Source organism: Phaethon aethereus (assembly GCF_964289735.1).
Source record: "Phaethon aethereus genome assembly, chromosome: 4".
NCBI classification, from domain to species: Eukaryota; Metazoa; Chordata; class Aves; order Phaethontiformes; family Phaethontidae; genus Phaethon; species Phaethon aethereus.
This window is the reverse complement of record NC_138578.1, coordinates 43,810,247-43,823,084: the sequence shown is the minus strand read 5'-3', so window position 1 is coordinate 43,823,084 and position 12,838 is coordinate 43,810,247. Positions and strand designations below refer to the sequence as shown.

Below are 12,838 nucleotides of genomic sequence, written 5' to 3'. Positions count from 1 at the left end.
ACATTTGACATGATGTGAAGGAAACAAAAAGTCTGTCTCAATGCTAAGAGTCACCTTGCTGAATTATTAATCTACCTCAGACCACAACTTCCTGAAACTGCCTTTTCAGCTAGTATTGAAATGCCATTAACCACAAGTACCTAAGTGAATGGAAATCTAAATCTAATTTTCTAGCAGGGTCCATTTATAGAATAAAATTTACCATGTTACATTAAGTTACATTATGGCTTTAAAAAATGACACGATTCATAAAGAAAAGGTCTAGGGACACTCCATTGCAAGGAGTTTCAGCTATTATATATTTTCTAGATAGCATCTGACATTACCATATCACTTGGTGCCAAAGCTGTAAAATCACAGCTAAAGAAAACATTTACAAAAATGATGTTTGCCATGCCTTCTGGAGAACGTGTCAGAGGGCAGGCTCATGTGCAGTGCCTTCTGTAACTCAGACTCTGTGCACCAACGCTGACACCTGCACAACATCTGCTAATTCAGGACGAGCACGCCGAGGTGGCCCAAGGACAAGCCTGCCGTTGTCAGTCCAGCCATGCTGCAAGCAGGGGGGGACACAGGGCAAGGACACAGGGCGACACCTGCTCGCGCTCTTCCCCTTAGTGTGCTCCATGACTCACCTGATTTAGATGTGAACTCACGCCTGAGAAGAAACCCAACGCCTCTACGTCAAGAGTAACCAATCAACACTACAATAAAGAGTATTAGCTGAGTGCCATTAACGCATATAAGTTAAGAAACAGCTCCAAAAAACTGAATGTGAAATGTGAAAACGCGACTGAGGATGCATGGTGTTTCCAGGAAAAATATTTTTGGCCATTATCACTCCTTTCTAGCAGCTAACATGTCACCAACCATTACCTTTTGTTGCTTTCCTTCAGTATACGTGTAAGTAATAAGGACACTTATGAAACCAGGTTTAAAACCATGTTGAGACAATTATTATCAGCTATGTTAATGCAATAGGATTCAAATTACAGAAAATAGAGAAATTTTTGTGTCTAAGCCTGCCATCTTAAAACAGTCAAACCTATCTGACTTACATTAGTGAGGTAGTTTGTTTTTAGGAAAAATGTATGGTTTGGGAAAGCAATTCTGTTATTTGTTTTGAAATATTTTTAATCTATTGTTGGAATAAAAAGGGATTTAGATCCTCTTTTATTAAACCCATCTTCCTTTAAGAATGAGAACTGTACCTTCCAAGCACCTGGTATTTCATGTGTGAAATTTGTAACTTCTTGTATAGTGGACATCATCTCTTTTCTCTCTTACATTCAAGTAATAATAGCAATTAAGTACTGATTCTTGCCAGTACTTTCTGAATTAATGCAATTAAGTGTGAGTCTAAAACTCTAGTCATACAGACACAATACAATTGCTTCCTTATGAAACTGTAATGAATAAAATCAAACAGCAGGAATTCCACTGGAAACAATGAATAGTAGCAATCTACTTCATCTTATATTACACTGACTGCTTCATATAATTTCATTTAATTTCTACATAAAATAGAGAATTCTATTGTCTGCTCTGCTGCCATTTCTCTTGATATTTGAAATATATTTAATTATACAAGGTCACATCTGAAGAGATAAAGCTCTCTGGAGAGAAAGAAATTGAACTTTTCCATATCAGATCACTTCTCTCTCCAGAAATGAATTCTTTATTACCTCAAAATTACATGGTATTATCCTGAAATGACATGATACGTCTTATTTCTCATCTAGCACATTCCTGGAATTAGGCTGGAGTATAAAAGAAAACTAATGGTTCTGAGAATTGGCTGCTCCAAAGGCTTCACTCTTTCATTACTCACTCTTGATAATTGGCAAACCACAGCAGGAGAAGCAGGAAGAAATATGCCAGTTGCATGTAGAGATGGGAGTTACGGCCTTTTCTTTATGATGTTGCATAAAAAATTATGGCAAATTATAACAGCTGTTATGGATGTGTTAAACCTGCCAAAGGTCTGTTTGTGCTAAAAGATTTATTTTTCCAAATTCTAAATTTAGAATTCTTCAGTCCTTAGAAGGCCTAAGAGTGTTTGCAATAGGGTGGCACAAACGGAAAAAGAGTAATTAATGGGAAGACAAATGACACTGAAAATAAAGAGAGGTTCAAACATTGCTGAAATTTTCTTTTTATCCCTATATTGAGTACATTTGAAAAAAAAGACACACTTCAGAGCTATATATTTTAGTCATCATTGCAGTTTGTTAAATGTTATACTTTTGGGATTGTACCTAATACCCACAAAATGTGTAAATATAATAAAACACTTACTCAATTCTTTCTCTAGACTTTTTTTGGATCTATTTGCTATGGTTTTATAAGGAAGTAGTTGTGTTACAAGAAATTTTATCATTTTTTAAAGTGACATCTATTTAAATTATGGAAAAAACCCAATAATAATCTATACAGAATATAGTTGCTTACGATTGCTATAGTCTTACAAATGTATTTGGCCTGTTTTTAAAAGATAGGAGACAAAGAGTTCCAGAACAGGAAATGCTTTGGAAATACACAAAATATTATCTATACAGATGTATACATACAAATCTTGTAAAGTGGATCCTGGAACGTGCTCTAGTAACTAATTCTATCAGGTTGACCCATGACTATAAGGATGAACAACTTCTCAAAGCTGTTCAAACATAACATTTTGATATTAGAAAGGCTGTTTAAATCTTACCAGGTAGTTTAAATTGCAAAAGATAAGTCAGTTTGCACCTGACTGCCTGAGACACTTAAAAACTCAATTTTTTATATAAAATCCAGACTTCATCCCGTTTATAGAAGCAAGTGATGAGGTGGCTGTAAAATTTGGATTTTGAAAAGTAGTAAAAGAAAGAGACTTTCTAGAGTTGTTAGTGCCCTGGTGATATATGGTCCATATACTTGTTGTGCTGCTGTTAGAGAAATTTGGTACCATGGGAGCTATAGAGCTGCTGGGGTTTGACACCATGTAGACTGGCTTTAACTGAGCCCGTATTTACCTTCTGGATCTTGATACTTTTACAGCCTTTTAGGAAGCACTTTTAGGACAACCTACAGTATTCTTAATGAAATATTGGTTTTTTAGTGTTATTAAAAGTTCAACATTTTTAAACACATTTTTATGGGTTTAAAATTAACCATTAACAAGAAGCAACAGCTGCAGCAAAAATGCATTTGAAAATCCAAGGTGCTACAAATATCATATTGGAAAGTACAAAGGAAATAAGGAACTTCAGCTAAAGGGAGAACAGTTTTTTCAGTCTGGGCACTAGATTACAGTGCTCTCCTTTCAAACTGCTCATGCCTTCTGTAGATATGCAGAACTGGTAAAATCGAAAGGGAGTTTTACGAAACCTGTACGTATGAGCCATAAAAATCTGTGTTCTGCCAACTAATTCACAACAGCATGCACTCACAGCACACATACACAGCACAGCACTGTTATATTATTAAAATTTTCTACATTCATTAAACTTTAATTAGACCTTAATAAATATTTGGAAATCCTGTTTCCATTAATATATTGTTTGATAAACAGATTTCCCAAGTCTTAAAATAGAACAACAGGCCTACTCTTTGATATGTCTGTTACAAAGCTTTCAAAGTATTATGTTGTGCACAAGTTTGTGTTCAGCTGATTCATAATTTATTACTGTTTCTTATTTGCATTTGCCTATTTAGCAAAGCTAAGCAAAACACATACACAAAATAAGGGATGCATAGGGATAATTACAGACTGACTTCTTTGAACAGCTTCAAAACTGTTCAGCAAAGCTAAAAAAGTTAAGAAGATATGCAATCCTAAAATCTGAGAATGGGTCAGAACTGTTTTAGTTTCCAAGAGTAAACTATGATGCAAGGTGAAGTGAAAATGGTTTTGAGACTGCTTCTCATCTCTCTCTTTATTTTTACTCTGTTGAAGTGTTTCAATGAAAGTGATGATTCTTCGCAGAAGACATGACTGCCTTTCAGAAAATCTTATTTTCCATAAGGGAAACATTTCAATGAAAAAAATTATGAAGACTTTCTATATTATTGTCACAGTAGAAATTATTTTCCTTCCCTTGGCTAACAAATGTCAAAATTAAATTAACAGCTTTGCAGTAGAATCTGTAAGTGACAGTCAAGTATATAATCTAAAAGACAAACAGAAAACTCCTGAGGCAAGAACAGTCTTTCTGTTTTTATAGTAATTAGCATGTTCTGTACATAGCTACAGTATAAACGAAAAAGTAGCAATAAAGAAATGACAATTGGTTTCAACATTTAACCTTAGCATTGTGGAAATGATGTGGTTTTTCTTTAAATTTCAAATTCTCAACAGTTTTCACAACTAGTACCAGATGTACACCTTAAAAGAATAAAGCTAGAAAAAATATTGATGCAAAAATTTATATTTCAATAATTAGAAAGTGATTGTGAAGTTTTGTCTAATGTTTCTTTCTAATTTTTCTACTACTCCTTTATGGGCTTTCAGTACAACATGAGCTCAGCTTTCTTGAGGTCCAGTCTAACTCCACCCTCTGGCAGATAATTTTGGTTTGTATTCTTTGAATTTGTTAAGCCTACGCCTCCAGCTGTACTGTTTTCTTGATGTGTTATTGCTTTACAGTAGATCCCAGACCAAAAGGAAACATGACCAAGAAAAGCCAATACTTTTATTTCACAGAAACAAAATAATGTCCCACATTTTATGGGACTGGAAAGGGACCAGACTTTTGAAGACTAACTTGTCTACAGCTCCTGTTGTGATAAAGAAAGGGAGAAGAAGGCAATAAAAGACTGAGAAAACACACTACCTATGAACTTTTTTTTGCCTTTTAAAGAACAGGTTCATTTTTGATTACTTGGATAGTCTAACATTCTATTTTGGATTATATAATTTACCTCTTTTTACCAAGAAAAAAGAGGCTCAAAACTGGACCATGATTAACTTGGAGTAAACTTGCAGTAATTTGAGATGTCTCCAGATTTCTATTTGTGAGCAGCAGAATTCAGCTGTGAATCAATAAATTTAAAAGATTTCTCATAAATAGTTAATATGATGGTCATTTAAGAGCAAATCTTTATCATGATACCTCAATAACAGTAGAAAAACCAATAAATGGGTTTCCATTAAACTCAATCCCTTTCATTTTCTTAAAACAATAGAATCTCTTTTCCCATAAATATTCCTCTTCCATTACATATTTAGTCATTCATCTACATTTTGTCTATTCAGATCATGCTTTTAGAAATTATTTTCTAAAATAAAAAATAGAGAGTAGAGTAGATCTGCAGTCTTAAAACAGGGAAAATCTCATTCACTCAGAGAGGGTGCTCTAAAGCAAGGTTACATGCCCAGCTTAACACACCTGGGTGAAAGTTGTTTCTAAACTTGGATTTTATGGTATATTATTATAATTTTATTTTATTTTTAAAGGAGTTTTTGATGTATGTAATTTTTCAGCTTCACTTCTATCTTGAATCAGTTTGGAGTAGAAATTCTTTGTGGGTTCAGCTAGTCCAGCATCTTCTGAATGATCGACAGCAGGTGATTTTAATATCATATGAGAACAGATGAGTTTACCATTATATCTTCCCACACCTCTCTCTGTTTCTACAAGCGTGAACCTCAGAGAGTCCTGAGTTGAAGGGATTGCCTACATATTTATGAACCTTCAACAAATTTGCCTTAAATTTTTCCAGTCTCATAAATCAATATAATAGTTTAGCATCCATAACACTTGTAGGAAAAGTAATTTCATACCTTCGAGAATTCATGCTACTCTTCTACAAATCTATCCCTATTCTGCTCTGCCTTTTTTGAGATGAGAGCATTGTACACAGGATTCAACTTGTGAATGGATCAAGGGTACATTATTGGCATAATGATGTTTCTGTTTTCTATACTTAACTCCTTTCCTAATTTGCATTTTTTGCCATTATTTCAGACTCAATCTTTCAGTCAACGTTATCTGCTTCTAGCTATACCTCTAAGTTGGTATCAGCAAGTTCAACTACATTGAGAAAGAAAAAAATAAATTTTAAAAACCCTAAACTATAATGTTACAACTCAAGGAATTCAGGAAACACAGTCTTTATGGTAAATACTATGTGAGATGAAGAACTACATCAGAATTTTACAAATGCCCTAAAACTCCAGGCACTGTGCACAGAATTAATTTTAGTCAGCATAGCTCAATCTTTTAGTCAGCAAAACATCAGAGAGCATTTTTAAATTCCTATCTATTTTCTGCAGCCGGTTCATTTTTAATAGCTAAGAAATAACCACACTATCTTTCTTTGAAGAAGTCACCAACATGAGAGATGACAAAGAGGATTCATCAGATGTTTGACTATTGTGCAGTGCTGGTTTCTCAGATAATAATTCTCATTCCCTCCTTTTTTCCCTCCCCTTTGAGAAAGATACATGAAACTTTTCAAAGCTTTGTAGAAATTTGCTGAGCTAATTTACCGTTACTTTCCCTTTAAGAAACCTTGGATTTCTGGAATTGTCAGCAAATCTTATACAACCGACGTAGTCGAAATTATTTCCCTTGATCAGTGCTGATACAGCTCGAGGTGCGACATCATTCACACCACCCAGACATCAGCAATTTTCTCGTCCTTTCATCCTCCAGTGGCTGAACTACTACATAGCTTGAGAAAGTTTCATAAACCTCCAGCTGATCTCCAGATAGTTTTTCTGTTAATGAATCTTATACATCAACTTCTGTAAACTCCCAGGATACAAATGCTTAAGGCATTTTCTATAAAAACCTGCCTCCTCTTGATAAACTGTTCTCTCTTAACGAGTAATACAGGCACATACTCATTCATTGAGCCCAATGCATCGACCAGCCCTCCAATTTAAAATCAAAACAAAACACAACACCTTTTCATCTTGTAGGTATCATACATGATGGCTATTCTGAGGACAAAGCAGTATTATTCTCAGCATGGCTGCTAACAAAACAGTCTAGATGCTTCCATGTATCAGCGGCATATTGTTGTGCATGGCACCGAAAGTAGTCACCAGAGCTGGAATTAAAACCCCATAATTTTACCTTCCAATATTTTAACATCAGTGAAAAATTCTACCTCATATACATCCACTTTCCATCAACAAACCAGGAATTTCCTGGATGACCTTGTAGATGGGCAAGATTCACACAGGAGTCTGAAATTTCACTCAAAAGGAAACGAGGGCGCTGGTCTCTTCTCCCAAGTAACCAGCGATAGGACGAGAGGAAATGGCCTCAAGTTGTGCCAGGGGAGGTTTAGATTGGATATTAGGAAAAATTTCTTCACCGAGAGAGTGGTCAGGCATTGGAACAGGCTGCCCAGGGAGGTGATGGGGTCACCATCTCTGGAAGTGTTCAAAAAACGTGTGGATGTGGCACTTCAGGACATGGTTTAGGGGACATGGTGGTGCTGGATTAATGGTTGGACTTGATGATCTTGAAGGTCCTTTCCAACCTAGTGATTCTGTGATTCTGTGATATTACTTTTGTTTAATGCTCAGCATTTGTTCTAAAGATACAGTTCATAACACACTCAACTATTTATTTAGAAGTACGTAACAGACTAGCTGGCCTTTCTCTAGTAGCTCTGAGTGTAAAAAAATCCCCTCCTATTAACATCCAACATTAAAAGTATCTCTTGCACACACTCCATGCGACAAGATCAGAGCACAGTCAGATGTGCTCAGGTACCTGTGGGAAGCGCTTGCTATCTCCAGACTAACCTTTCAAAGACAACGCCTTATCAGGTGCTATTGCCTCTCACAAGCTTAAAGGGACTTCACTTTTAAAAGTTTTATGAATGAGTACATTTCTACTGACTCCAGTTATTGAAAGGAAGATGGCACAACCTTCTTAATACTTCAGTGATTTAACCTATTGATTATAGCTGTAATCACAACGCATATACACACAGCTACCTTGTATACTAAGTCTTCTTGCTAGTCAATAGACTTAGACCAGACTGTGATATTGGACTAAACAGAACTTATCCACAAAGGCATCCTGTAAAACAGTAACACTGCATCTAGAGTTCGTATCTGTGTAAGGCTAGAGTAACAAGTAAATAAAAAATGAAGGCTGCACGTCTGTGATGCCCCTTTGAATTAACTGGTACAGTGAGATATAGATTGACCATTTGCCACCATCACCAAGAAAGATGAAATGGAGGAAGGAACAACAAAAAGCCTGAAGGAAGAATATAGAGGGAGACAGCTCAAAGCAGTGACTTCCAGTAGAAATGCTGGGGTGTGTGCCTGTCGTGGTTTAGCCCCAGCTGGCAGCTAAGCCCCACGCAGCCGATCGCTCACTCCCCCCACGGTGGGACGGGGGAGAGAATCGGAAGAGTAAAAGTGAGGAAACTCATGGTTTGAGATAAAGACAGTTTAATAAGTAAAGCAAAAGCCGCGCACACAAGCAAAGCAAAACAAGGAATTCATTCACCACTCCCCATGGGCAGGCAGGGGTTCAGCCATCTCCAGGGAAGCAGGGCTCCGTCACGCGTAATGGTTTCTTGGGAAGACAGACACCATAACTCCGAACGTCCCTCCACCCCTTCCTTCTTCTTTGTCCCAGCTTTATATACTGAGCATGACGTTATATGGTATGGAATATCTCTTTGGCCAGTCTGGGTCAGCTGTCCTGGCTGTGTCCCCTCCCAGCTCCCCGTGCACCCCCAGCCTGCTCGCTGGCAGCCCAGCACGAGAAGCTGGACTGTCCTTGACTGCTCAGCAACAACTCAAAACATCAGCACCTTATCAACATTTTCTCATCCCAAATCCAAAACATAGCCTCATGCTAGCTTCTATGAAGAAAATTAACTCTACCCTGGCTGAAACCAGGACAGTGCCTCAGGAAAATCCTTGCAGAGATAGCCCAGTCTCTATTACCAATTTAATAAAGTAAGGAAATTCTACATTGAATATCCATGAAAATGGGAAGGAGGAAAATACTCTAGATGCTAAAAGATCATACTATATCTCCACTACGCTGTAGTTAATACTCCTGGAAAATGGCCACTATCAGTAGGACAAGAGTTGAAATATGTTGAAAGGTATCAGATGGATGCCAAGTTGTAAACGCCAAAGCTTTGCAACAGAAGCCAGATCAGCTCACGGGAGTCAAAAAGAACTACTGCCACACTGTGGTAAACTGTAAAAAAAGGTAATTTCATTCTCTTTATCAAAGTAGCCTGCAGGATATCTCTGGTCAAAGAGAAGTTTTTTCTTTTCTTTGTGACCAGTCTCCTTTAATACAAGGCCAAAATATGGCAAGAACTATGCAATTGCTTAGAACCTCACAATTCACTTCCTGGGAAATGGCTGAGCAGTCACAATGCCAAGCTCATGTAGCAAGGGATGAAACAGAAAAAGGAGCTAATTTGCAGCAAAGATGACAGTTTTTGACTAAACATCTCTTGGCAGAACAATCAGCAGCAAAAAAAAAAAAAAAAAAAAAGAGGTTATTTGACAGATAATTAAATAAAATATTACATTTTGTAATATTGCAAGAGTATGGACTACTATCATATATACGCTACATACGGCAGCTGAAACACTTGTTTCCTCTTTAAGATGCTAAACCAGCTTTAAAAAGTTAAACAAACCTTAAAAATGTAAAACTGCAGCACATTTTGGGGTGGAAATATTTTTTTATTACGTTGCTGAACGTATTTTTCAAGCAACCTTTAATTTAAACTACAGCATAGCAGATGATGCTATAGAATGAAAAGAAGATTACTCTTAATTCTACCTTATGCCCATTACTAAAAGATGGAAATATGTACAAAATTGTGATTTTTATATATACACACATTCATACAAACACAATTAATTTACTCAAATATTCTTCCAGCATGCATAACAGAAAATGGAAGTAATGTATCCAGTTCTTCTGGAAAAAAGAAAACAAAAAAACTGTCTATTGCGATTTGTAGTTACAGATTGCCTTTGAGCTTTAAACTTTTATCATTGGAGATTGCTTAAAAGTACTTCTAAAAGACCCAACCAGTTTAGAGAGAGGTTTGAAAAAGCGATCTCTTTGAAACGTGTACAGATGTGTTGAATCAGATGAGAAATGCCAGAGGAAAGAAGTTTTTGATATTTCATGAAACTTGCAAAGGAAGTGTCCAGCGCTAAAGTTGTCAGATGAAAAATCAGAGTCTCGACAGCCCTGCTTATGACTACAGGCTACTGAGAAAGTCAGCGCTCCAGAGGCTGAGATCCAGAACATGAAGCAAGCATCTCTCAAACGTACTGGAACACACTGAAGTGTTTTTCCTCCAAAAAAATAATTTGTAAAGATGAATACTTCTGGTATTGATACCTACTTTCCCCAAATGGGTCCAGTACAGAACTTGTTCAATTCACAAATCAAGAAGTACTTTTTCTCATTTTCAATGCTATAAAGTCCAGACCTGAGACCAAATTACATTTGTTCTTTTTCTACCACTGCACTGCTAGAAAAGGTTTTGCTTTTGTAAATTAACCAGTTTTATTAGTTGAGTCAAATACAACTTTACACAAAAGAAAGTTTACAAGCTATAATTTTCTGCAAAATGCATTTCAATTATGCAGAAACTGAGAGACAAGAAAAAATATATATATTTTTATATTGGAAAAATCAGGATAAGAATTTTGCTTAATTGGTAATTGAATTTGCAAATATATCCGATACTAAAATGAGTGTGTGAAGTTGCGAGATGGATAAAAGCCGATTTAAAATTGGGCATAGGCAAAGCTGACATCTTTTATATTCAGCAGCTGTGTAAAGTTAGTGTAAGCTAGTTCTCCCAGCTGAAAGGGCATGGAGCAGAAACAGCTACTAAGATGACATGCTAAACCAGATTTTGTCTCCCGTCCCCAAGAATTGTAATGGCATAGTAAAAGTGCCATCAGAAGTAGAAACAAAGGCATCCAAAGTGAATGTGCTGTATCTTTTTTTCTTCATACTTTTATTTTGGTGCATGCATTTCCTATTCCACATCTAGCTGAATACAGCCCCCACCAGTCCTTATTGCAAAGGATGTAGCTATATTATACCAAAGAGTAGAAAGATTCATTCCAGCAGCTTAGGAGAGCCGTGCCTTTGTGCCTGGAGGGATCAAGCATGCCTTATTACTGACTATTTTTACAGACTTCTCATTTTATGGACTTACTATGCTGAGCCCACAGAGCTTTCATCTTGCCACGAAGATACTCAGAAGAAAGGTGGCATATTCGGCTGCAATCTCTGAGGCTGACCAATGGATAAGGAAGGAAACATCTTGGGTACAATCCTCGCTGAGAGGGAATGGTAAGTCCCTGCGTGCAGGTGGCCAGAAACAAGCAGCTCTCCTCCTCCTGGACTGACTTAACCTGCACTCTGCACAGAAATTGATAGCGATCGCCTCACGGGGACCATTTGCATTGTTTCTATAGAAGAAGAAATACTTCTAGGCTGTTGTATTGCTTTGTAGTGGCATCACTCAAGATTGCAAGCTCAAAAGTCATGTTAAGGAGTCAGCATATACCTGCACCACGTACTTCTGTGCTCTCAGGGATCTCGATTCAGCTCACCTGCATGTTCTGGGGTGGTGTTAGAAGTTAACAAGAGATTCTATTTCCACATAAATCAAGTTTTGATTGTTTGATTTTGAAGTGTTCAGTTTCCTTAGTTAAATAAAACAATGCAACCCAACAACACCACAACATGTGCACACCCCAGATTCCCTCTTCACATTGTTTTTTCTCCTCACAGAAAGGGCTATCATAATTGACTTTGCAATGACTTTGTTAGTCTTTTAATTTTTCCTGAATAATCTTAAGACATCCTGGCCAGTTCATAATGGTTTCTGCAGCTCAGGTGTCAATCAATACTGGACACTCAGGACTAAGAGCTGAAGAACAAATGGAAAAAAAAAATAAAAATTGGAGGCTGACCTGTGCTTCTTTGGCTGTATTTGTAATGGGAGCATGAATTTAAACAGGAAAATAATCTTTTTTTTTTTGAGGCGACACCTGGAAGACTTCTCTCTTTTTTCACCAGTTTTCAGCACCCTGCTCCAACACTTACCATAATTTATTTCCCTTGCTACTTTGACTGTCTCTATGCACTCTGAATCCTTTTTCATTTTTATTTCTGTGACCAGCCAAACCTTTTCCTCACCTTTTAAAACTTCCACAGTAAACTTGGAGGCATGAAGATTAGCATTAGCCACTTTTAAGTTTCAAGGTCAATAACCTTATTGATAGTGTTTTCACCAAGAAGCAGTGGCATAGTGCACCGACTCTGACCAGACGAAGGATGATTAGGTACCAGTAACTCACACTAGATACTATAGTTATGAATAAAAACAGAGGTTGGAAAGAAAAAACGGGAATGGAAGAGAGATGATGGATGACTTTTTCCAACATCATCAGAAGTAGACTACCAGCCCTAGACAGCAATGATGCACATGAATGACTCGAGACAATTCAAATAAGGATACAGGTTTTGGAACAGTGACTGTTCAAAGACAAGGGACTGTTTTAATCTTTTTAAAGTGCAACTTGAGCTCCACTATATTAGCCAGGTTCAGTTTGGCCTGACATCTAGTCCGGGCAGCTACTTTTCTCTCCCTTTACTACATGGGTAGTTTCTCATGCAAAAAAGCAGGATAATTTACATACTTTCCATATAGTATGATATGTAACCCTGATTTTTGTTGTGGCACTAGTGTTCCACTGCATGCCACTAATTATTTAATTAATGATATAGTACTTTCTATTCTCTTAGAGGGTAAGCTGCTTTGTTTTTTCTGAAGCTCTGAATATCAAATGGATGAATGTTACTACAACATATAG

At 36.9% G+C, this 12,838-nt stretch overlaps 1 protein-coding gene across 2 annotated transcripts in view; it reads right to left on the bottom strand.

The window, feature by feature from the left end:
* Positions 1 to 12,838, bottom strand: part of GALNTL6 (polypeptide N-acetylgalactosaminyltransferase like 6) — a 491,382-nt gene that overhangs the window by 184,816 nt on the left and 293,728 nt on the right. The window lies entirely within an intron of this gene.